At 35.4% G+C, this 23,851-nt stretch overlaps 1 protein-coding gene across 28 annotated transcripts in view; it reads left to right on the top strand.

Moving 5' to 3' along the window:
• dmd (dystrophin) overlaps positions 1 to 23,851 on the top strand; it is a 249,405-nt gene that overhangs the window by 12,355 nt on the left and 213,199 nt on the right. For 6 of the 28 annotated variants that reach the window (XM_087236524.1, XM_087236521.1, XM_087236523.1 and 3 more), the window contains exon 1: positions 6,182 to 6,474. The exons of the other annotated variants lie outside the window; for them this stretch is intronic. The gene's annotated coding sequence lies outside the window, so the exon portion shown is untranslated. Of the gene's footprint in view, positions 1 to 6,181; positions 6,475 to 23,851 lie in introns of those variants that run through there. 28 annotated transcript variants of the gene reach the window in all.

The following is a 23,851-nucleotide window of genomic DNA, read 5'->3' as shown; positions in this document are numbered from 1 at the left end:
CTACTGTAATATGCACTTCATTGTAGGTCATTTTAAAACTTTTACAGTAACTAACTGCAAATTAGGAATATTCTATTGTAATCAACACACTGAATTCAACGTAATCAAGTATTGCTAGTTGAAGACAAAACTGTAACAGTTAATGAAAAAATGAATGCCACTTGGTTTGGAATTTATCCAATTCAATAGTGAGAATTTAAAGGTTTTGTACAGCCAGTGTAAAATATACAAAAAAATTACACTAAAAGTGCTGCAAATATTAAACTGTAAAAATACTGTAAAATTAAAACTGGTAAAGGGCATTTTACCATAAAAAGAAGTTGTGATTTTACTATAAAATTACATTGTGGCATAGGGCTCTGTTACTTTAAAACACATTTCCAAGTAAGTTACTGTAAATGGACAGTTGCAGTCTCTGGCAATAGTGCTGCCAGTAAGTTACCGCAAAAAACAATAAAATGTCCCTAAAGTAAGTAAAACACCCTAACTGACATTCTACCTAATAAATATGTGACGTGCCTTCAGAAGGTTTTATTCGCTCTTTTGCAGGGGTTTTTAGGTTGCCAGATATGCATTCCGAGATTAAAATACAGAAATAATTTTGTTTTTATTTATTTATCGTGACAAAGAAACGATTTGGCAGCCGCGTCACATTTTGAAAGCCTAAAAAAAACACAATCTGGAACTTCATATTTTTCAATTAAAAGTATTTTTAGGAGTCGAATTGTGTAGGAAAATTGCAACCATGACAACAGTAAACATGACATGTACATGTATGATTATACAATGGTCTGTCTGATTAATCAATTCTGATTGGTAATAATGTATGAAATAAAGAGATAATCAACAACTTTCAAGTCTTTGAACTATTTAAATGCTTCTAATTAATACATTAGATCAGATTAGATTAATACATTAATCGTGCTTTCAACAGTATTATTGCACACCTTCCAGCCAATAAAAAACAAGAATTTTAAAATAATTGTTGCCGACAGCTAGCTCTTTGCAACTCTCACATGGTCACCTACTGAAGCTAAGCAGGGCTGCGCTATTTGCTCCTAACAGTACCTGGATTGGAGACTACATGGGAAAGCTATGTTGCTGCCGGAAGTGGTGTTAGTGAGACCAACAGGGAGTGCTCAACCTGCGGTCTGTGTAGGTCCTAATGCCCCAGTATAATGATAGGGAGCCCCTTTTTCTAATGAGACGTTAAACCGAGGTCCTGACTCTCTGCGGTCATTTAAAATCCCAGAATGTTCTTCGAATAAGAGTAGGGGTTTAACCCCGGCATCCTGGTCAAATTTTTTCACTTGCCTTTGTCCATCATGTTCTCCTAACCATCCCCAATATAGTGCAATATGGCTGCTGTTGCATCAGTGATGCACATTGTTGGTGGTTGAGGAGATTCACAAAAATGTGTAAAGTGCTTTGAGTGTCCAGAAAAGCGCTACATAAATAAAAGGAGTTATAATAATAATAATAATAATAATAATAATAATAATAATAATAATAATAATTATTATTATTATTATTATTACCATAATGCACAGCTAGCCATGTATTATCTTTTACATCAATTTTTGACTGAAATCCATTGCTAATGGCTACAAGCTAAGTGGGGTCGGCCCAAGTCAGTATGCATGAAACCCATAAAACATTCAAAAAATGATCAATAATCAATACTATTAACAAATTTATGTTAGGATCAAGATTTAACCATGGATTCATTACTGTAATCATGTTTGCATCATAAAAATCAACCATATATTCTTCCACCATATGAACATTACTTTGACAGAAAAAAACTATACAATGTTTTTGTGTCCAATATAGATTCAATCAGGAGAAAGAACCTGCTGAGATGAAATATCTTCAGCAAATGTGATCATGTTCTGCAGGATTTTCTTTTAGAGCATCTCAGCATTGTACATAAAAAAATTATTGCAATTCTCTCTATTGGACTGTCGGATCAGCACTCACTATGATTTTTCTTTCCTTTTAAAAATCCCACTAGAATGGATTAAAAGCACAGACTGTTACTTATTTAGGATTTCTGTGACAGATGTACAGATGGCATGGCGATGTTTGGAGTCTTTTGAGTTTAAGTGAGATGTGCCGACCAGCTGCACAAAAACTCAACGTCAACATGAAATGGCCCGTTCCAGACCACTGTATTGAGTTCATACATTTTTAATAGGCCACAGACATATTACAGGAGGGGGAAAGAAGGCCACCAGTGTTTCTCTTAACAGTGTTATAAGAGTTTACTTCCTAAAAAAAAATCCAACAATTAAAGACGCTCCAGAAAATAATTTCATACTAATTATGCATTATTCAGTGTGGTAATTAGGTACAATGACTTTCACGCTCGATTTTCATGGGTTTTCAAAACAAAATGTTCCTATCAGTATCTCTCCTTAAAGACTTTTGAAATAAAACACCAATATTTCTTTATTGAAGGCTACTTTTAAATGATCTACAGTAATGTCTGGAAAATATGTAACACTTTGTATTTTGGTTTCTCCCTAAAATACCAAATCTTCTTTCATTTCCCTATTGACATTTTTCATTTTGGTTTTGCATTCCCCTGCAACAACAGGATAACATATTAGGGCATATTTCATGGTAATTGGGGCACATTTTCCCAGTCAGGCGAATGGCAAAGTGTCCCAGTTTACCTGAATCAACCCCTACTGCACATTTGTGGTCTGCAGTCCCATATTAATTTGATATATCCTATGAATAATTCACTGAGTAGCACTACAAAACTTTTTATTTCTCTCCCCAAATGCTCATGTCAAGTTTCTTCTCAGGTTTGTTTTCATGTGGATGCTTTAAAAATGTAATTACCTGCAATATTAACTTCTGATGCCTACAGTATACACCACCTGACAAAAGTAGAGTCGTCTATCCAAGTTTTAGGAACAACAAGAAATATCTTGACTTCTAGTTGATCATTTGGTATCAGAAGTGGCTTATGTGAAAGATGAAGGCCCCTAGATTATGCGTAGTTTACCAAAATAAAATATGATCATGCCTTGATTGCTAATTATTTAATTAGGACAGTAAGGTCTGACTTTCATTCGACAAAGGTCTTGTCACTTAATAGAAATAATGCAGAGTACAGAATATAAATTCATGGTGCAGTGGAAAAAGAATGAATATTGTGTATGACTCCTATGAGCTTGGAGGACTGCATCCATACAGCTCTGCAAAAAAACTAATTAATAAAGTTATCTGGAAGGGCAAAGAAAGCATTCTTGCAGGTCTCACAGAGTTCATCAAGATTCTCTGGATTCATCTTCAATGCCCCCACCTTTATCTTACCTTAGACATGCTCAATAATGTTTATGTCTGGTGACTTGGCTGGCCAATCCTGGAACAACGAGACCTTCTTTGCTTTCAGGAAGTTTGATGTGGAGGCTGAAGTATGAGAAGGAGCGCTATCCTGCTGAAGAATTTGCCCTCTCCTGTGGTTTGTAATGTAATGTGCAGCACAAATGTCTTGACACCTCAGACTGTTTATGTTGCCATCCACTCTGCAGATCTCTCACGCGTCACCATACTGAATGTAACCCAAAATCATGATTTTTTCTTCACCAAACTTGACTGATTTCAGTAAGAATATTGGGTCCATGTGTGTTCCAATAGGTTTTCTGCAGTATTTGTGATGATTGGGATGCAGTTCAACAGATGATTCATTGGAAAAATTTACCTTCTGCCACTTTACCAAATGATCAACTGGAAAAATAACGAAGATCATATTAAAATATTTTCATTCGGTCTTTCAACTGGTCAACATTTTTGTATTTAAAATGATGTAAGTTCCATAATACAAACACAACAAGACAGGGACATGTAATACATATTGTAACTCAACAGTCATTTGGTAAGGCTTTTAAATCTCTTTTAAACATTCAGCAGATGAAGTGTAAGTAGAATCATGTCCCCAAATTATATCCATTTCTTTAACTGTTCATAAAGAAACACTTTCACTCCTTGTTTGCGGTTTAGCAAAAGTTACCCCTAAAATTCATGTAAAGCGTCATAGGGCATATAAAAGGAGGATAAAGTTCTAGAGTGTTGCTATGGTTCTTTTTATGAGCGTCTATTTGCTGCTTGCCTTGAGAAGAAATCTAACTTTACTGCTTAATGAAAAGTAAGGAGCTCAAATTGAAACGTGTTAATTATTATGGGAACCCCGCTTACTAAAGTAATTAGGATGCATTCTAGCATAAGCTAAATCAAGTTGTTCATTGTAGGCATGTGGTATTGATCCCGTTCTGACGGCTATCTCACTCCCTGTTAGATAGAACTGTTGAATTATTTGTTTTTATTGTGCTTATTATTATCCTTTTAACATGTATTGGTGGAAGGGTGCAGGGAGTATTTTCATCTCATTTTACCAAGTTTTTTTTCTTTCTAATTAAAGTGTACCGATCAATTATGGTAATTATTTGTTGGTACTCTGCTTGCTAAACCCTTTTAAAATTAAAGTATGGTTTTGCTGTAGTAAAAGTCCCATGATTATTTTGTTTATAATAGCATAAATTGCTCCAAATATCATGGTTAAATTAGGGTTATTTTTAGCAAAACCATACCAAATTAGTTTTTATTAAATTAATTTCATTCATTTGTTTTCTTTTCAGTCCCTTTATTAATAGAGGTCGCCACAACTGAATAAACTGCAAACTCGTTCAGCACTTTTTATGCAGCGAATGCCCTTCCAGCCACAACCCAACACTGGGAAACACCCATACACTACTGCACACACTCACATACACGACGACCAATTTAGCGTATCCAATTTACCTGTACCACATGTCATTGGACTGTGGGGGAAACCAGAGCAGCGAGAGCCCCCAGAGGAACCCCACATGAACATGGGGAGATCATGCAAACTCCACACAGAAATGCCAACTGATCCAGCCGAGGCTCAAACCAGTGACCTTTTTGCTGTGAGGCGATTGTGCTACTTACTGTGCCACCGTACTGCCCATTAATTAATTTATTGTTTATTAATCATCAATTTTTTGGTTGATGTAATCATAACCCTACTAAAAAAACTGCTTAAACCACCCTAGGATGGTTGGCTGGTTTTAGTTGGCCAACCAGCCTGGTTTAAAGGGGTTTTGGCCATTTCCTGTCTGATCTTAGCTGGTCGGGCTAGAAAATAACCACCTAAAACCAGTTTGACCATCCAGGATTAAGCTGGACATAGCTGGTTTTGGTTGGGCTCCCAGCCTGGCTAGGCTGGTTTTAGCTGGTCATCTCCCAGCCTGACCTAAGACCAGGCTGGAAACCAGTCTGGAATGGGCAAAATCCCTCTAAAACCAGGCTGGTTGACCAGCTAAAACCAGCCTAGGCTGGATTAAGCTATTTTTCCCAGCAGGGTGTACATTCTCTCAAATCTAAGTCAATAAGGTTGTTCATCATATCCATGTGATATTGATGCCTCTGTGATGTCTTACTTCTTCCTTATTAGACAGAGCTTTCAAAAGTCATATATCTTGGTTATGTCTATACACGTCTGCATTTCCTCATATTCAATGTAGTGACTGGACACCTATTGAATGGAATTGACGCCTTACAGTATTCAGTTTTAAAAATTCTTATACAGCAAAGCTTTAGACTGAGGTAAAGTTATTTTTATATTCGAACAATCGTTAGTGACATAACTTGACATCCTTCAAATTTTGTTTATCGTGCTACTTTGAATGTACAGTCTGAAATGTAAGTTTGACTTTAAAACAACATTAGCACTATTGACTGTTCAAAGAATACTTTTATGAAATTATATTACTAGGGAGAAAGACTGGATGTGTAAATATAAACCAACTTCACCTCAATCAGATTTAGTTTATTGTTTACATTTTAGTGGAAGTTGCCTCTATAATTGGCGCAAAGCGTGATGGGGCGTAAGAAAAACGTGGTACTGTTGCCATGGTTACCGTAAATTCTCGTCATACTGCTCGTGCAGTACTAGTAATCTAACTTTACTGCCTAATGAAAAGTAAAGAGCTCAAATTGAAACGTGTTAATTATTATCGGCACCCCGCTTACGTGAATAATTAGTCTACACATTCCAGCGCAAACAAGTTCAAGTTGCTCCTCGTATCCATGTGGTATCGATCCGCTCCCCGTACGTTAGATAGAGCTGTAGTCAATCAGCCCGCATGCCAGAGCACCGCTACACCTGCCCGTATCAGGATCACAGCAGGGCTAGAACTGCACCCAAGTGAGGGAGTAGGAGAAAATAAAGCGGCAAAGTGTCCACCCACAGTTCCTTCTCCAAACCGTCTACGGCTTTAGACACGGACGAGTCCGTTTAACAGCAAGGAAAACGGATAATCAAACTGCGCTCGGTGTGTTTACACACAGGTATAACGGACCCGACCACAAACGCGGCTGCGACTCCGAAAGCCATTACGGAGGAAATAGTTGCGTTTGTTATGGTGTGAAATCTTCATTCAGGTAAGCCTGAATCCTCATACAGAAATACTCTTCCACTGTGAGACGACTGTTAGGCTGTTAACGGGCTTTTATTACGACGTGTCACGTCAGATTTAACAATAGATCCTCCAAGCCCAGTGCGCCTTATCTATAACAGGATCTGCTCTTGCGCGCGGAAAATTGTGTTTTAATGTTAATTGAGCGTGCTTTATTCTTGTTTCTTTTTCGCACGCTGCTGGTGGATCGCTTAATTTGCGCACTTTGTGATTTTATACAGTCGAAGGCGAGAGAAAGTTTGCCGCTGTTTAAACTACACGCAGTTCAATCACATGCGCTGTTGTCATATACTGTTTCCAGCCTCATGGAAACATTTGGGCTCGCGCTTGGAAAATTGTTAGAGGGGAGAAATGAACCTGGACGGATGGCTGGGGTGGAAAGCGTATGGCTGTAATCTGTGAATACAGTCTTGCCTTGGATGTGTGCGCTGAGATTAGTCGGCTAAAGACAGGTGTATGTGTGTGCGTCCAGCGTCTTTGTATTTGCCCGTTAGCTTCGGCTCAAGCCCGTCACCCCATCATCCTATTTGCACAAGGGCGGATATAATCCAGCAGCAGCTGCCACCTGCCTGGAGTCACGCCTCCGATCAATGGCAAGCAATGCTTTCATTCTCCTGTCCGTCTGAACACATTATTCTGTCTGCCAGACCGGAGTCCATAGGGTTATTTATTTATTTTACACTTTATGATGTCTTCCCTATCATTTCCATGGACACAATCATTTGTTGCTATTTTTATCCCGCAGAATCCACTGAGAAATAAAAGCTAACGTTATATGCATTGTTACTAAAATAAGAAATATGCATTGCAAATTCCGAATGGAATGATTTCAAGATTTCTAATAGAGTGCAGCTTGACATGGGACATCTTTATTTCTCTGTGTTTAAAGCAGTTCAGATCTGATAGTTTATAAGTTTATAAGAGAGTTTATAAGTTCAAACCCAGAATTCTGAAAATAAAGTTGTAAATGTTTTCCAAATGTTATCAGTGGCTTATTTGTCCCATTTTTGACTACTATGCTATCATAAATTGTGAAAATAAATATGACAGAAGAAGGCTTTAAGTCAAATGTAATTTTTTTTATAATTATTCATATGGCCAAATTCTGACTGAGGAAAATTGAATGAGTAGGACAGTTTGTTATGTGTCTAGGCTACAGTTTTTAATTTGAACAAGTTTTAACAGATTCCATTTTTTAAAAATAATGAATGATAATAAATTTATATTTTAAAAACAAGTCTTTTTAAAATAATAATAAAAATGCTAATCTCATAAAATTATTTATTAAACTGTAATAATTTACAGCTTAAATGCACATTTGTAAATATATACACTTCGTAATCAAATAGAAATTAAGCACTTCAACAAAACTGTAGGAAATTTTTTTGGTACATCAAAAAGTGTGGTCACCATCCAACAAGCTAATCCAGCAATGCTTAGTACTTGTAATATCATAAAAAATGCAGTTATTTAACCTCACATTGAATAGAACATGAGGCGAAGAACTGCAAAAAAGTACTTTTTGAGAGAGAAAAAAAGAACCACCGTTTTAAATAGGCTTGCTACGGGCCTGATGTAGTAGTAGCTACTGCTAAATGTAGGTTTGTGGTGCTGAAAATTGGACTGGAGCCATGTTGCTTAACAAAATAGTTTATCCAAAAATTAAAATGCATTTACTCACACTAAAGGGGTTTTAAACTTTTAGGAATTTATTTCTTCTGTTGAACACAACTTCTTGTTGACTACCATATTAGGAACAAAAATACCTTTGAAAGAAGTGAATAGGTGTTTTTTACAAAATTCTTCATGTATTTTCCTTTGTGTTCAACAGAAGAAAGAGACTCAAATAGGTCTGGAACAAGTGGAAGATGACAAAATAGAATTAAAATGTTTTTTCGATGAAATATTTCTTTAAGTATGTATTTTTTTTTCTTCTTAAAAATAGTTATTACTATAGTAGATTTACTACAACGCTACACAGTTCAAAGACATGGTATAGGTGAAGAAAAATGAATGAATGAATGAACGAAAAAGTGCCAGTATTGAATTCAGAAACTCTTGAAATTGGTGACATTATTTACATGATTTAAAGTTAAATTTGAGAATATAATCTGTAAATCTGCACACTAAACAGAATGCTGGTTTATTTTAACACCACTATTGCTGAAGTATAGACAAACTCAACAGTTCGGTTAAAACTTTAATTAAAAAAATGTTACCCAACCAGCATTTTGAATTTGCATTTGTCATTTGCATTTATTTGCATTGGCTTTCAAAGTGATTCTGAACATTCTAAGCATTCATGTGTCATCAAACAGAACAGAGGTTTTTAAAAATGCACGTAAATGCCACAGCCATTTGATTCTCTCCACAAAACCATTCGAATGTCTTCAAACTGTCATAGAGAGTCTAAAGGAAGTCAGGAAAGGTTATTTAACTTGGCCTTAAAGTCTAATTTTTGAGGTTTTGTACCAAGATCTTCTCACATTAGCAGTAAAAATATATATTAACACATGAAAATAAGTCCATGTAGCCCATTTGTTGTCACTCTTCTTACAATCCAGTTTGCGTTCAAAAATACTTCCAAATATATTTTTATGAATGCTGGGAACCAGTATCCTTTACCTTCCATAGTATTTGTTTTCCTACTATGAATGCAGGTTTTAGGGATGCACGATTCTGGATAAAATAAGGATCTCAATTTTTTAAATAAATCAAGATCATGGTTTTCTGATGATTCTGTAGATGTAAAATAAAAGTTAATATGAGTCTGCTATTATTATTGTTATTTCTCAAACATATGGTAAAACAACAATGATAATATTTGGCCTATGTGTAGGTCTACTGTTGGTTAAAGTGCTTCATTTTGTGCAGACTTGGAATTGTGAACTTAAACAGACTTTAAAATTGTCTTGGCTGTTAATTCACAGTTAAGCGATGGCATCAGAATACAACTATTCATAATTCTGAAGTTGAGATATAATGTTTGAGACATATGCTTGCAAGCTGTCATTGACAACATTATTAGACCATTTTTTTCCACTGGTAAAATGAAACATTTGTCATTATCAGATCTCCTCTTGCAATACATGTATATTCACCATTATATAGGCAAGAGTAGGCTAGACACTGTAAAACCTTTATTTTTATAACATTTTGTGTTCGCTATGAAAGAAAAAAATATATCAAATGCTTGTCATAATCATTCATTCATTTATTTTATTTTTTTCGACTCAGTCCCTTTATTAATCGGGGGTCGCCACAGCGGAATGAACTGCCAACGTATCCAGCACGTTTTTTTTTACGCAGCGGATGCCATTCCAACATGCTCTGGGAAACATTCACACACACTCATTCACACTCATACACTAGGGACAATTTTGCCTACCCAATTCACCTGTATCGCATGTCTTTGGACTGTGGGGGAAACTAGAGCACCCGGAAGAACCAGTGACCTTCTTGCTGTGAGGCAACAGTAATCAATTATAGATTATATCAATTAGATCGATTATATATATTTACGTAATCATACCTCTAAAATGCGATATGATCATTTAAATCAGGGGCTCCCAAACTTTTCAGCCCACGACTCCCAAAATTACAATGCCAGTGACTCACGACCCCCAATATCTTCTGAGGTGATTATAAATGTATAAAAAGTATAAACCATACACACCGGCGCACACATACCAATTGGCCGAAGTCTATTCATCATTTAATTTTGGAGAACAACACTCGGAGACCACCTTCCATGTTCAGTTGTGGCCTGTATTTATTTGTACGCGAGTGGCGAAAAGGTGTCAGAAGGTTTAACCTGGTGCTATAAAATCAATTTGGTGTGTCTATAACATTATCACCACAGGGGTTGCAAAAAAGCAAAAACAAAAAACACTTTGACAACCACTGATTTAAATGATGCTAGTGCTTTTGGTTTCAATTTTATTGCCGTCTGCGCTCATGACATGGCTGCAGTCACTTTAAGGAAAAAACTTGCATGCTAATCATACTTCCCACATAACTCTCAAATGATCACTCTTATTTACAACTTTATTACCTGTTATTCACTGCCCATGCAGGTTTCTTTTTACAAAAGTAGAGATCAATGTCAAGTGTGCGCGCGTCTTCTCAGTAGTAAACAAACAGTGCCTCACCTCAAGTGTGATTTTGCAGCCGTGAATACATCATTACATTTTGACAAAAATGTACATTTTTAGGTGAATTATTCCTTATAAATATAGTATGTGACAATAGTATTTTTTTTATTTTAACACCATTTTGAGGTATGTATTTAAAGCAAAGTGTAGACTTGTGCAACTGCCTTTATTCTTCCGCTAAAGCTGAATAGTAGAGATGCTGGATTAAGATTTAGATCTTTTTTCGATTAGTCGTGCAGCCCTAGCAAGTTTCCAACATTCTTTAAAATATCTTCTTGTGTGTTCAATAGAACAAAGCAAGAACTCAAACTGATTTAAAGTATATCTTATCTTATGTCTTATTTGTTTATTTTGGCTAGAATAAAAGCAGTTTTACATTTTTAAAAACATTTAAGTTCAAAATTATTAGCCCCTTTAAGCTATATATTTTCGATAGTCTACAGAACAAACCATCAGTATACAATAACTTGCCTAATTACCCTATCCTGCCTAGTTAACCTAATTAACCTAGTTAAGCCTTTAAATGCCACTTTAAGCTGTATAGAAGTGTCTTGAAAAATATCTAGTCAAAAATTATTTTACTGTCATCATGGCAAAGATAAAATAAATCAGTTATTAGAAATGAGTTAAAACTATTGTTTAGAAATGTTGAAAATCTTCTCTCCGTTAAACAGAAATTGTTCAAGAGTTTGTAAATAGTGGCAGAATAAAACATTTTGGGTGAACTATCCCTTTAAGTAATTTGGTTATACTTGGACAGTATCACTAAAATGCAATATATATCTCATAATTGTCTTCAAACTTTTTATAATTGCCATACCAAATCTTGGTTTATTTGTCTCCCCTGCATGTTCCTTTTATTTATGCAAATGTGCACCATTCATATCCAGCGGTTTCATCAAACCATCCAATCTGCAAGCTTTATTATCTCTCCTTTTGTTTTAGAAATTGCTTAAAACATTTTGTGATTTTTATTTATTTAAACACTTGCCATTATCACCTGCCGAGCCAAGGCTAAATTCCTTTTCATCTCCGAGCATTATTATCAGGCTGTTTCCGAAATGATAATTGTCATATAACCGTGCAAAAACAACTATTATGGGCCGTTGATTACAACTGCATATTGTGTCAGGAGGATATCACACGAGGAGTTCAACACCTCCGCTGTTAAAAAACACCGACCTTCAGATTTGTTGACAGATGTGCGTTCGCACTCTTTTGCATTAACCTGTAATTCATTTAGAGTGCTCTGTGAAAGATGTTATGGCTGGCAACCTAAACTACGCTTAATTTGGTGACATCTGAAATTCTGTCATCATTTACTCACCCTCAGGTCTTTCGAAACCCATTTCTGTCTTCCCCCGGAACACAAAAGGAGTTATTTATAGCAGAATGTCCTTCTGTTCTCTTCCATATAATGAAAATAAACGGTAGCCACAGCTGTTTCTCACACAATGTTATTGTATGGCTTCAGAAGACATGAAATACAGCATGCAAGTCCACATGAAACTTTAAAAGTGCTAACTTTTGACAGCTGCTGATCACATCTTTAAATGTTTGAGTAAATCCCTTTAACTCTTTCCTTGCCAGCTTTTTAAATTATGATTATTATTATTTTTTTAATTCAGTCACTGAGAGCATTTTTGATGAATTTCATCTACATTTGATGGTTCTCAGAATATTGTATAGTTTGAATATTATAATACCATCAAAATAAAGAACCAAGCCTCTGCTTTTAAACAAAAAAGGTCATTTTATTCTGTCTTCATGCATTCATGTTTTATCACAGCTCGAATTAGGCTTCATCCAAAATTGAAAAATGTGCTTTCTTTTAAAAGTAGTGCATTTTCAGGATGTAATACATACTGTTACGGTCCCTAACTTAAATAGGACTCGTGACCAAAAGACAATGTAACATAAATAAAAAATGGCCAAAGTGCTCAAGCTAAATTATTTATTAACATAACATAACCAGCAAAACAATCCAAATTGACAAGAGATGGGGAGCCCAACAACATAATAAAGAACAACCAAACAAACCTAAAGCAGGTTGGAGCTCCCCACCCCAAACAAATATCAAAATGAAAGCACAAAGAAGAACACAACAATAAAGCCGTCAACAACTGTGGTGGCGTGGAGAATTGAGGGACCGGTAGAAGTCCGCTTCCGTTTGTTTTAAAGGCCTGACGCCACCAGATCAACCAATAGAAAACTGAAAAGGGGAAAAAGACAAACAAGATCAATTGGAAGTAATTATTAAGGGCAGGAGTGAACGCCACATGCAACACCTCCACCCCCCAAAATGGTGACTGGTAAACAAAACAAAAATACACAAATAAACACCACCCATCACCATATGGTAATACGTGACATTGCATCGGCCAGCACATTATCTTTACCGGCAACATGTTTCATGTCCAAGTTAAAGGCTTGGACAAACAAAGCCCATCTCATTAAGCGTTGGTTAGAATTACGCATTCTATGAATACACACATAGACAACTTTGTCCAAATCAAAGCAGTAGATCATTTCATTGTGGTGAGTCCTGATAAAGAAGAGAGTAAGTTGATGGAAAGTTGTAAAAGGCTTCATTTTTTATATGCAATCTGACCTACACTTCCTCTAATGTTCATATTTTCACTCCTAGGAAACCCAGAAGTCCTGTAACTTACTCGGGACATGTGCTAAAGCTTCCCATGTATAACATAGATTGTTACTTATCAATTACAGGAAAGCGTTGTCTCTTAATTTACAAAGTCATCTTATTATTGACAGGGGAAAGAGTTAATATGTATTTTAAAAAAGCAGTTGTGGCATTGTGTTAAACTTTTGAATGCCATGTTGGTTTGGAAAACCATTAAGAGGCTTTATACCCTTAGTTAACCATGGGATATTGTAAATTGTGTATTCTGAAATATCTTGAGGGCCCTAGATTGTTGTTCTTATGCTTTTAATGTAAAGGAATGTTTCACGCTTGTAATTTAGAAGCTGCACTACTTTTTACCTGGGCTCAAACATGTCCACTTTTGTGCTGTCAAACATATGCAATTTGAAGCGATGAGGTGTTAAGGCTTGAGGCTTGGCAACTAACATTCAATTATGTGCTTCATATTCACTTGATTTTGAGAGTAGTAGAAACATTGTAAATGATAAATAAACAGTAGCTTCATCATTAAGATTGAAAAGATTAAAGTGTGATAGAAAATGTGCAGAAGTGCTTTTCAATGTTTCATTGTAACATTTATAGTTGGAAAGTTCCATTCAGGATAAATTGATTGCGCAATTGCCAATATACAGTATAATACTAGTATGTACAATGCTAGAGCCTTTATTTAAAGCTTTATGCAGTCATTCAATCAATCGTAGCCCAAAAAGAAGCCCAGCATCAAATCACATGCCTTAAATACACATGCTTTGGACAGACACAGAAAGCACCACGTTGTATAAACAGTCAGCAAGAGAAAATGTCAAATAGTGACAGAAAATGTATCAGTAGATGTAAGAAAGAGACCTTTTGTTGTATGAAAAGTCTTGATAGCAGTCTGGATGTGCAATGTTAGAGCTTTTATTGAAAACAGGTTACATGCTGCATTCGTTTGTTTAATGACACCGCAAACATTTAAAAAAATGTTTTATGTTAGGGCTGGGTGATTTGGCTTAAAATCTAAATCTCGATTAGACATTTTAACTCAATTACGATTAATGAACTATTAATTTATTTTATCTATTTTTTGCCTTCATAGTTTACTGACAATTTCTGTACAGTAAATATGCTCACATATTATAAGTAAGATATCTTTGAAGGAAGGGTGCATTGCTTGATTTTAAAATAAACACACACCATCTACTATTTATGATTATTTATTGGACATCATTGTTGAACAACTGAAATTTTGCCTAAAATGATCAGTCATTTTCTTCTTATAAAAAACTTTTACTTTATTAAAAAAAAAAATATTTTCAGTGAAAAATAAGCAGTATCTCTTCTAAATAAAAATAATCTGTATATTCTGTAAATAGTATTTTAATGTAATTAATAATTTTAGTGTAATCTCTCTTGAATCATTTCTTGCATCTTCTGTAAACAAATAATTTAATGTAAATAACAATTTTTGTGTAATCTCAAGGCATCTCTGGTGCAGCCTATTTTGTCAATGTAGAGCAAAGTAAGGCTCTAGAATGGGTCCATCAAGCTACTTGACCAGAGATCAGGGCTGTTTCTCAATTCCACGAACGCAGAGAATGGACTTGCGTTCTTGTGGAGACCGGTCTTGCCAGGTGTCCTCGGAAGAACGAACTCAGGAGACCGCAAGGGCAGAGAATGCGTCCTTTGAGAAATGGGATGCTGCGTTCTTCCTGATGGTCATGTGACCTTCACGCATTTTAAATGGAAATTATTTAAACATTACAGCACTCATACAACGATTTATTGTTCCCCCCTCTTCAAAATATATATACTTTGCATAAAAACATTATAAATATACTCTGCACAATATAAATAAAACAAATTTTAATACGAATTTCAGCAAACAAACAACCCTTAATTTGTTTATTCCTTTATTAAGATAATCATGTTAATGTTTACTTTCACCGTTTCATTTAGGGAAACTCCTGAGGTAAATAAGTGATATCTCTGAACTTTAATAATAAATCTAAATAAAATGCTGCGCTTCCCAACTCCAGTGGCAATGACTTCTGGGACTTCCAGAGCGAGTTCGGTGCTCAAGTCTGCATCAGTGCGTCCTCGATATCAAGATCACATCGGGGAAGTTTCACGCGTCCTCCGTACTTGCGGTCTTGAGTATTGGAACTGAACTTAGGCAGCTGATAATGACGTTGCACAAGAACACGAGGACGCAAGACCGCTGGAGAATGCATATTGAGAAACAGCCCAGATGTGGCTGCCAAGTAGCTGCCAAGTATATAAATCAGCCTTTAAAGTCTCTAAAGAAGGGTTCACCAACCCTGTTCCTGGAGAGCTACCTTCCTGCAGATTTTAGTTGCAACCCTGACCAAACACACCTGTTTGTAATTATCAAGTGCTGCTTTGGGTACAATTAATTGGTTCAGGTGTGTTTGATCAGGGTTGGGACTGAATTCTGCAGGAAGGTAGCTCTCCAGGAACAGGGTTGATGACCCCTGCTCTAAAGCCTTCTGCGTCAAGTGATCGTCCTTGCCTTGTGCGAGGCCGTGCATTTAAACTTCTGCATGCTGTTTGTGTTGCTCTGCAATAACACTTCAGAAACGCTAGCAGGCAGCGGCTTTTTCTGTTTCTCTGTGTCAAGTTTCTTCATGGTTTTGATTTTTCTAAATACTACCTTATTGTACAAGAAGCTCAAACTCGCTCATTCTGAGGCAGGAACCGCCAAACGTGAAACAATTTTAATCTTAAGGTAAACACAAAATAAAAGTTTCCATCTGGAGCTCCTCCATGGGACTCGACACTTGTAAACACTCCTTCCAACGGGCTCGCTACTGTCCCGCGGCTCTCCACCCACGTGTGTAAATCCTATCAAACTGACCAATCACAGAGCTTGAGCTACACCTCGTGTAGGTGCATTTTTGAGAGGTTTGCAGGTATGCGACTGTGCAAAGGCTACACCGGAATGTTAGCCTTAACAGAGCGGGGTCATGTGACCTCATGTGGTAGGAAAAATAATTTAAAAAAATCGACCTAGGAAAATTAGATCGATTATAGGCTCTGAATGTTGATTTCGATTATTTTTCGATTAATCGCCCAGCCCTATTTTATGTTACTTTGAATTATTTTAATAATTTAATCACGTTTCAACAACATTTTTAAAAGTATATAAAGTTTTAATTTATATTTTTAGTATGTTTGATTTATGCAAATCGAGACTATACATTTTAATTTTGGATTTTGCTAAAGGCAGCAAGAATTTTACAAAGTATGTCAAATCTTGTGTTTAGAATTGTGCATCAGTGTCTATAGCAATTGTTAATGTCTTAATGTAAAATTTAAATGTACTCTTATTTTTCATATATAGTAATTCTTTTTATAAACTATGTGTCTGTGCACTTCATTTTTTTGCAAAAGTCTATTTGCCCTCATAAACTTTAATCTAATAACCCTCCCTTCCCCTTAAAATAACTTTCCTTGCTTCCTGATCACATGGAAATCCTTTGGGCAGATGAATTGACAAATTAATTGATTCCCAAAGAACCACCATCCTATCATCCTACCACGATGCATCATCCTACATTTTCTTTCTAATTTTAGGACTATTTCAGGTGGATATAAAGTCACAATAAAGTAAGAATTATTAGCCCCCTTTGATTTTTTTTTTCTTTTTAAAATATTTCTCAAATGATGTTTAACAGAGCAAGGAAATTGTAACAGTAATTCCTATATTTTTTTCTTCTTCTGGAGAAAGTCTTATTTGTTTTATTTCAGCTAGGATAAAAGCAGTTTTTAATTTTTTAAAAACATTTTAAGGTCAAAATTATTAGCCCCTTTAAGCTATATTTTTTCGATAGTCTACTGAACAAACCATCATTATAAAATAACTTGCCTAATTACCTTAACCTGCCTAGTTAACCTAGTTAAGCTTTTAAATGTCACTTTAAGCTGAATACTCATGTCTTGAAAAATACCTAGTCAAATATTATTTACTGTCATCATGGCAAAGATAAAATAAATGAAATGAGAAATGAGTTATTAATACTATTATGTTTAGAAATGTGTTGAAAAAATCCTCTCTCCATTAAACAGAAATTGGGGAAAAAATAAACAGGGGAGGTAATAACTCAGGGAGGCTAATAATTCTGACAACAACTGTATATCATGATAGGTGAAAGAAAATGACAATCTTAACTTCTGTTTCATGTGACTTTAACCCTGGGTAAATTATAAACTGTAAAACTTGAAGCCAGGTTTAGTTTACTGGGGTTTATTATTATGCAGGGTTACTACTATACTACAAGTGTGGAAAGACCTTTGTTTAACTTTGCCACTCTGCTTATTATTTATAACCTTTTATAAGGTCAACAGTTAATCCTAGGAATTCATACACTGTATGAATAATTGTGTAAAATAACCAAATACTGAATCACATGCTTTTGACAGTCAAAGAAATATGAGATACACAGCATGTATGTATCTGAGAGGAAAAGTGTCAAAGAGTGACAGAAACTAAAAAGTAAGTCTTTATAGCACAAACAAAACATTAAGAAAAAGAAAACGTCATAGCAATGAGAATGAGCAATGCTAAAGGCTTTGTGTAAAAAGTAACATGCCTGAAAAAGAGACTAAAAGAAACTATTCTTGCACTGTTGTTCATTTATTTTGTAACACAAAATGTCCTCAGACACATATATATCTCTGCTTCTCAGCAGAGTATTCTGATTCACAGAGTAAGATCGCCTATAATAAGCATCATTAACCTTTAAACACATACTTTGGGTATTTTAGTAACCCAGGATCTCATTTACTACATTCACCATTATCTTTTTTTACAGTTACACACAAATGTTCATAGTATTTCTTATTCTATTCATACTTACTATCAGTAAGTCAATCCAAGTCAAGTTGAGATTTATTGTCATTCCGCTACATGTGTGGACATAAAGTAGAATGAAATATTGTGTCTCGCAGGATCACAGTACCACATAATGAAACGTATTTATAAATATATGTGTTATGTGAAGGTGACACTGACAAGGAAGTGCGGATTCAAATGCAGGTTTATCACACAGAGATGGTCAGGCAAGCAACAGTCAGCACAGGGGCAAACAGATGTATACAGGGAATAATACAAAGTCGTGGTCAGTAAACGGGTAGATGGTCAAAGGCAGCATACAACGTAAATAAACAAACAAAGCAGGGTCAAACATGGAAGGTAAGGTAAGGCAAGGCAAGGAAAAATGTGTCGTAATGTTCACAATAGCAGTTAAACAAGACTCTGTGTGTGTGTGTGTGCGTGTGCGTGTGCGTGTGCGTGTGCGTGTGCGCGTGCGCGTGTGTGCGCGTGCGTGTGCGGTTTATAAATTCCATGTAATCAGTTCATGAGTGGCTCCCAGCCTTGCAGTGTGGGATATCAGTGGAATCCGGAACAGGTGCATGTGAGCGGTGCATTACTGGATCTGTAGTCCATATAATGACAGGTTTGCAGTCCTTTAGTGATCTGTGTGTTTACCAGCATTCTGCCAGAATTAGATCGCTGGTGATTGTGACAATATGGACGTAAGAGCAATTTTTGTAAACCTATACATAACTAACACTCAAGAATTTAGCTCCAATACCAATCAAACACACCTGATCCAATTAATTAAGGTTTTATTACACTCAAAATTCAACATTAGCTTTGATTAAACGACTTATTTAAAATGAGCTGAAACAACACAATTCTTGAGTTTTTGGAGGGCAACTTAAGTTCTGTCCACTTAAATTTGTAAAAGCTAATAAATTAAATTAATTCCTTAATATTGTCACAATACAAATCGATTGTGTGAAACCCAACATTTTTAAAAGTTTAATCATATTAGAAGCTAACAAAAAATTAAAAACTGAATGTCTTTTTTTATTTTTTATTTTTTTATTTATTATTTAAATGGAATATATAGGTTGACAATTGAGCTGAGGTACTGTGCATTGTTGGAAAATTAAACAGCCATTAACTTTCATAGTATGTTTTGTTCCTACTATGAATGTCAATGGCTGTTTTTTTCAACATTCTTCAGAATGTCTTCTTTTGTGTCCAGCAGAAGAAAAAAATTCATTTAGAACCATTTGAGTGTGAGGAAATAATGTGTATAAAAGCACCAGAAGCTATGTGTTTTATCAAGCTGCTCTAACCACACTTCTGAAATGCTAAAGTAAAACATTCCTTTACCTGCTGTTAATAAATGTAGAATGCTTTAAGATAACATCTGCATATACTAGCTTTTTTACACGGCAGATCATTTTTGTTTAATAGTAAAGAAGTCATTGGGTAAACCAAACCGCATACTTTGTCTCATATAGGAATAACTGCATATCAGTGTGGTAATGAGTTGTGTCTTAAAGTTTAGGCATTCAGGGAATCTGCATGTAGTCGTCTATTCCCTGTTGTTTCTGAACCTAAAGAAAGCAGAAATATAATTTCCCCGTCAAAACCCAAAGCCTTTAAAAGCAGCTCATTTAAAGCTTTGTAGATCAATATCGGTAATACTGTAAGATAATGTGAAGGTTCCCTCTGCAGCGAAAGACTTATAATAATCAGCTTTTCCTTTGTGCGCTGATGCTGTATTCTGCACTTTTTGTCAAGGGGGTTGACAGCCTAATTGAAGTGGATTGGGGTAATCAAGTAAAGGAATGACTTTTGGCTTTATGGAACGTTAAGTGATATCTGATTTGCTCCAGAAATTATTGATCCGCGATAAGAATAGTTCTCAATTGCTGCTGTTGAGATGTCTTTACAAGCCATCATTCTCTACTGTAAAGAACTTCAATTAGCCTTGGACATGAAGAATGGCTTGCTTTTAAAATGTGGTCTGCGTGGGATGCTTAAACAGCCATTTTATAAAGTTTTTTTATGTAAAATAAAAGAAGAAAAACTAGATTGGAATCAGAGGTATTGTAGGATAATTGAGATTCTAGTTTTTAATTTGATAATTAACATTATTTTGACTGCAGTTTTTAATTTGAGCTTAAGTTTTTAGATTTTTTTGTTTAATTAAGTTAAACTTACTGAAAATAAGAAATTGAGTCTTGGCAGTTAGTGAAATAATTTGATATTTTAAGTCTGTCACATTAACATGTTAATTTAATCGAATTACTTGAAAAAAATTACTTTGTTGAAAAGTCATTTAACACAGCAACTCTAGATCCATTACATTTCATACAGTTTATTGAATACATTTTCAAAGTATTATTTCATTTTAAAAGATTAGATGTGAATATTAGAAGATTAAAGATTGGTGGCATGGTGGCACAGTGGGTAACACTGTCTTCTCACAGCAGAAAGGTCACTAGTTCGAGCCCCGGCTGGGTCAGTTGTTATTTCAGTTTGGTTTGCATGTTCTTCCTGTGTTCACATGCTCCGGTTTCCCCCACAAGTCCAAAGACATGTGCTATAGGTGAATTGGATAAGCTAAATTGTCCGTAGTGTATGTAGGTTTGGGGTTGAGCGTTGGGCTATGACCCACCTCATAAAAATTAGATGTTATGAAACACCAACATGGTGAGGCTAAATATCAACTTCGATATAAACGGTCCTGGGAGTTAGTAAGCAAGTAAGTAAGAGATTAAAGGGATAGTTCACAGAAAAAACAAAATTGTCATCATTTACTCGGGTTGCTTTAAATCTGTACGACTGTTATGATTACCAGCGATCAAGCAGTTACAGATCAATGGACTACAATTTGATCACTGATGTGAACTAAAACTCCCTTCATGCACCTCACACACACCTGTTGCGGATCACCGATGATGACACAGGGTAGCTATTTTTCCATCCACCTATTTTTATGCGCAAAATGTGCATCAATTTTGAAATTGCGCATAAAAAGTGTATGCGTGTAACTGAGTAGGGTTAACATTAGTTGATTAGAAAAATGCACTTAAACTACGATGGAAACACTTTTACCTAACAAATTGCAGTATGCACATTAAAAAAAGGTCATGTGATTTTGTTATAAGAGATCATGTGAGGATAAAAATGTGTGTGAATGGATAAACCAGCAAACATCTGAAATGTTGTTTTGGTCATTTTAAAACGCTTTATTCATTTCAGTATTAGTGTTATTATATTATTAGTTACCTCAGGAATTATCACACCTTCAAACACAACCACGTGTTCATTGCGTGCTGGCATTGTCTTCTAAGGCGCAAGTCATTTATTAAATAAAGAAATTCACACAGCTTCTCCTACCACTGTAAATTCCGTTTTTACTTTTGATATTTGGCGCCAGTTAATCATCAAGTGACAATTTTGTTCTCTTTGAATCACTGGATGGAAACGCTACTTTGTTTGCACCTCTTTTATGCAATAATCCAGTTTTAGGCATACATTTATTTTGTATCTTTGGATGGAAACATAGGCTGAATCCTAATTTCGCAAACTTTCGTACTCTATGTCTGAATTCATAGTATTCGAAAATCAGTATGTGAGAAAGTACCTGGATGACCTACTACTTCCGGCAAGATTCTAAAGTGTGCATCCAATGCACGCTGTGCTATCCCATGATGCCCCATGAGAGAATTTATAAATAGGAGTGAAGTGATGCAACTCACGCGAGTAGGTCACATGATTATTACAAAATGACAGATGTAGTGCGTCCGAGTTCCATTCATACTGCTCACATTTATCCTGTATATCTAGCGTACTTTTCTAACAGCCGAGTAGTACAATTAAATTCTAATGCAGTACCTACTGAGTAGTTGGTTTTGATGGACTCATCATTGAATCATTAACTAGACTATAAAGATACCTCTCTTTGCAACACACATATTGCTGAGTTGTTTACTCTGCGTAGCACTACAAAGCATTTTTCCTTTCCTTTGTCTTGCCTTGTTTTGTCCCCTTTGCTTAGTTTGTTTCCATTGTCCTGCCTTCCGTCCTGACCATTTGCCTGTTTTGACTACGCTTTGGATTACCTACATGCTTCTGTTTGTCTTTGTCTTGTCTTTGGCTGTTTCTCAATATGCAGTCTTGTCTGTACTTGCGTTCTTGTGTCCTCGTGAAACGTCATCAACTGTCGCTGAAGTACTGTTCTAATTCAAAGTTCACATCTTGCCAAGTACAGATGTTGTGTACTTGCTCCGTCACTTTTGCCAAGGATGCATCAAGAGGTGACTCCTCTGTTATGTTACGAAACAAAGTTTTAAGAGTTTTTCAGACAAAAATGTAGTTGTTTTAAACTTGAATTGGCAGTATTCACGAGGATAGCGTGCCTGTGACGATGTGCTTCAGCTTATGTGGACTCTGACCCCCAGCCTGTTAGTGGGAGTTTTGTCATCGCCTCCCCTTCCGAAAGCAGCTTTAATTAGCCAGTCCATCTCGAATCTACCGATGGATTTCATATGTCCATTGTAGCTAAAACAAGATATTTAATACATCTTGTGCATATCTAGCGGACAGTTTTTGGTCTTTAAATCTATTATTTGTTCTCGGGTATATTGTTTTGTCAGTTTTTTTGTTATGTTTTATAATTGTCTTTAATTACCGTGTGTATGATGTTTGTTTTTGTTTACCAAATTGCTTAACCTTATCTTTATTTCTTATTGTGTACGTCTTGTACTTTATACTTGTATAATGTCCATTGTAGTTTATTAAATCTGACAATCAACGACACAAGTTTGTATAAAAACCCATTTTGCTTCACATTTATGATGATTTATATTTACATTTTCTTAAATCAAACATATTAATTTAGAATATGAATACAATATTCATTATAAGGCCGTGCTTTATATAACTAAATAAATTTATAATGTACTGTGAAACCGATGAACTGATGGTGAGGTAAGTGATGTTATAAAGTACACTGCCGTTCCATTTGAAGAAGTATCAGACTTGTGGTCTTTGCATCATTGGTAGTCCGTTCTTCCAAGTCTGAACTTGGCAAGTCCAAACAGCCTTCTTTATCTCTGTTTCTCTTTTTAGCCCCCTGAATTGTTAGCCCCTCTGTTTATTTTTTCCCCCAATTTCTGTTTAACGGAGAGAACACTTTCCTAAAAATAATAGTTTTAATAACATTAAACATTTTTCAGAACACTTCTATACAGCTTTCAAAGGCTTCACTAGGTTAATTAGGTTAACTCGGCAGGTTAGGGTAATTAGGCAAGTAATTGTATAACTGGTTTATTCTGTAGAACATCAAAAAAAATATATAGCTTAAAGGGGCTAATAATTTTGACATTAAAATGGTTTAAAAAAATAAAAGCTGCTTTTATTCTAGCTGCAATGAAACAAATTAGACTTACTTCAGAAGAAAGAATATTATCAGACATACTGTGAAAGTTTTCTTGCTCTGTTAAACATCATTTGGGAAATTTTTAAAAAAGCAAAACAAAATCAAAGGGGGGCTAATAATTTTGACTCCAAGTGTACATGCTGCTTATCAAATCATTGTCCTTTATGATTCACCGTTTATAATTGGATGTTTTAGCTTAATATGTTTATTCATAAAAAACAAATAAAAATATATACTTAAAATATACTTTGTTCAACATATTTGTACAAAGAA

Source organism: Danio rerio, chromosome 1, assembly GCF_052040795.2.
Source record: "Danio rerio strain M-AB ecotype USA chromosome 1, GRCz13ab, whole genome shotgun sequence".
NCBI classification, from domain to species: domain Eukaryota; kingdom Metazoa; phylum Chordata; class Actinopteri; order Cypriniformes; family Danionidae; genus Danio; species Danio rerio.
Note: the sequence above shows the minus strand (reverse complement) of the source record. Positions and strands in the feature narration are given on the sequence as shown.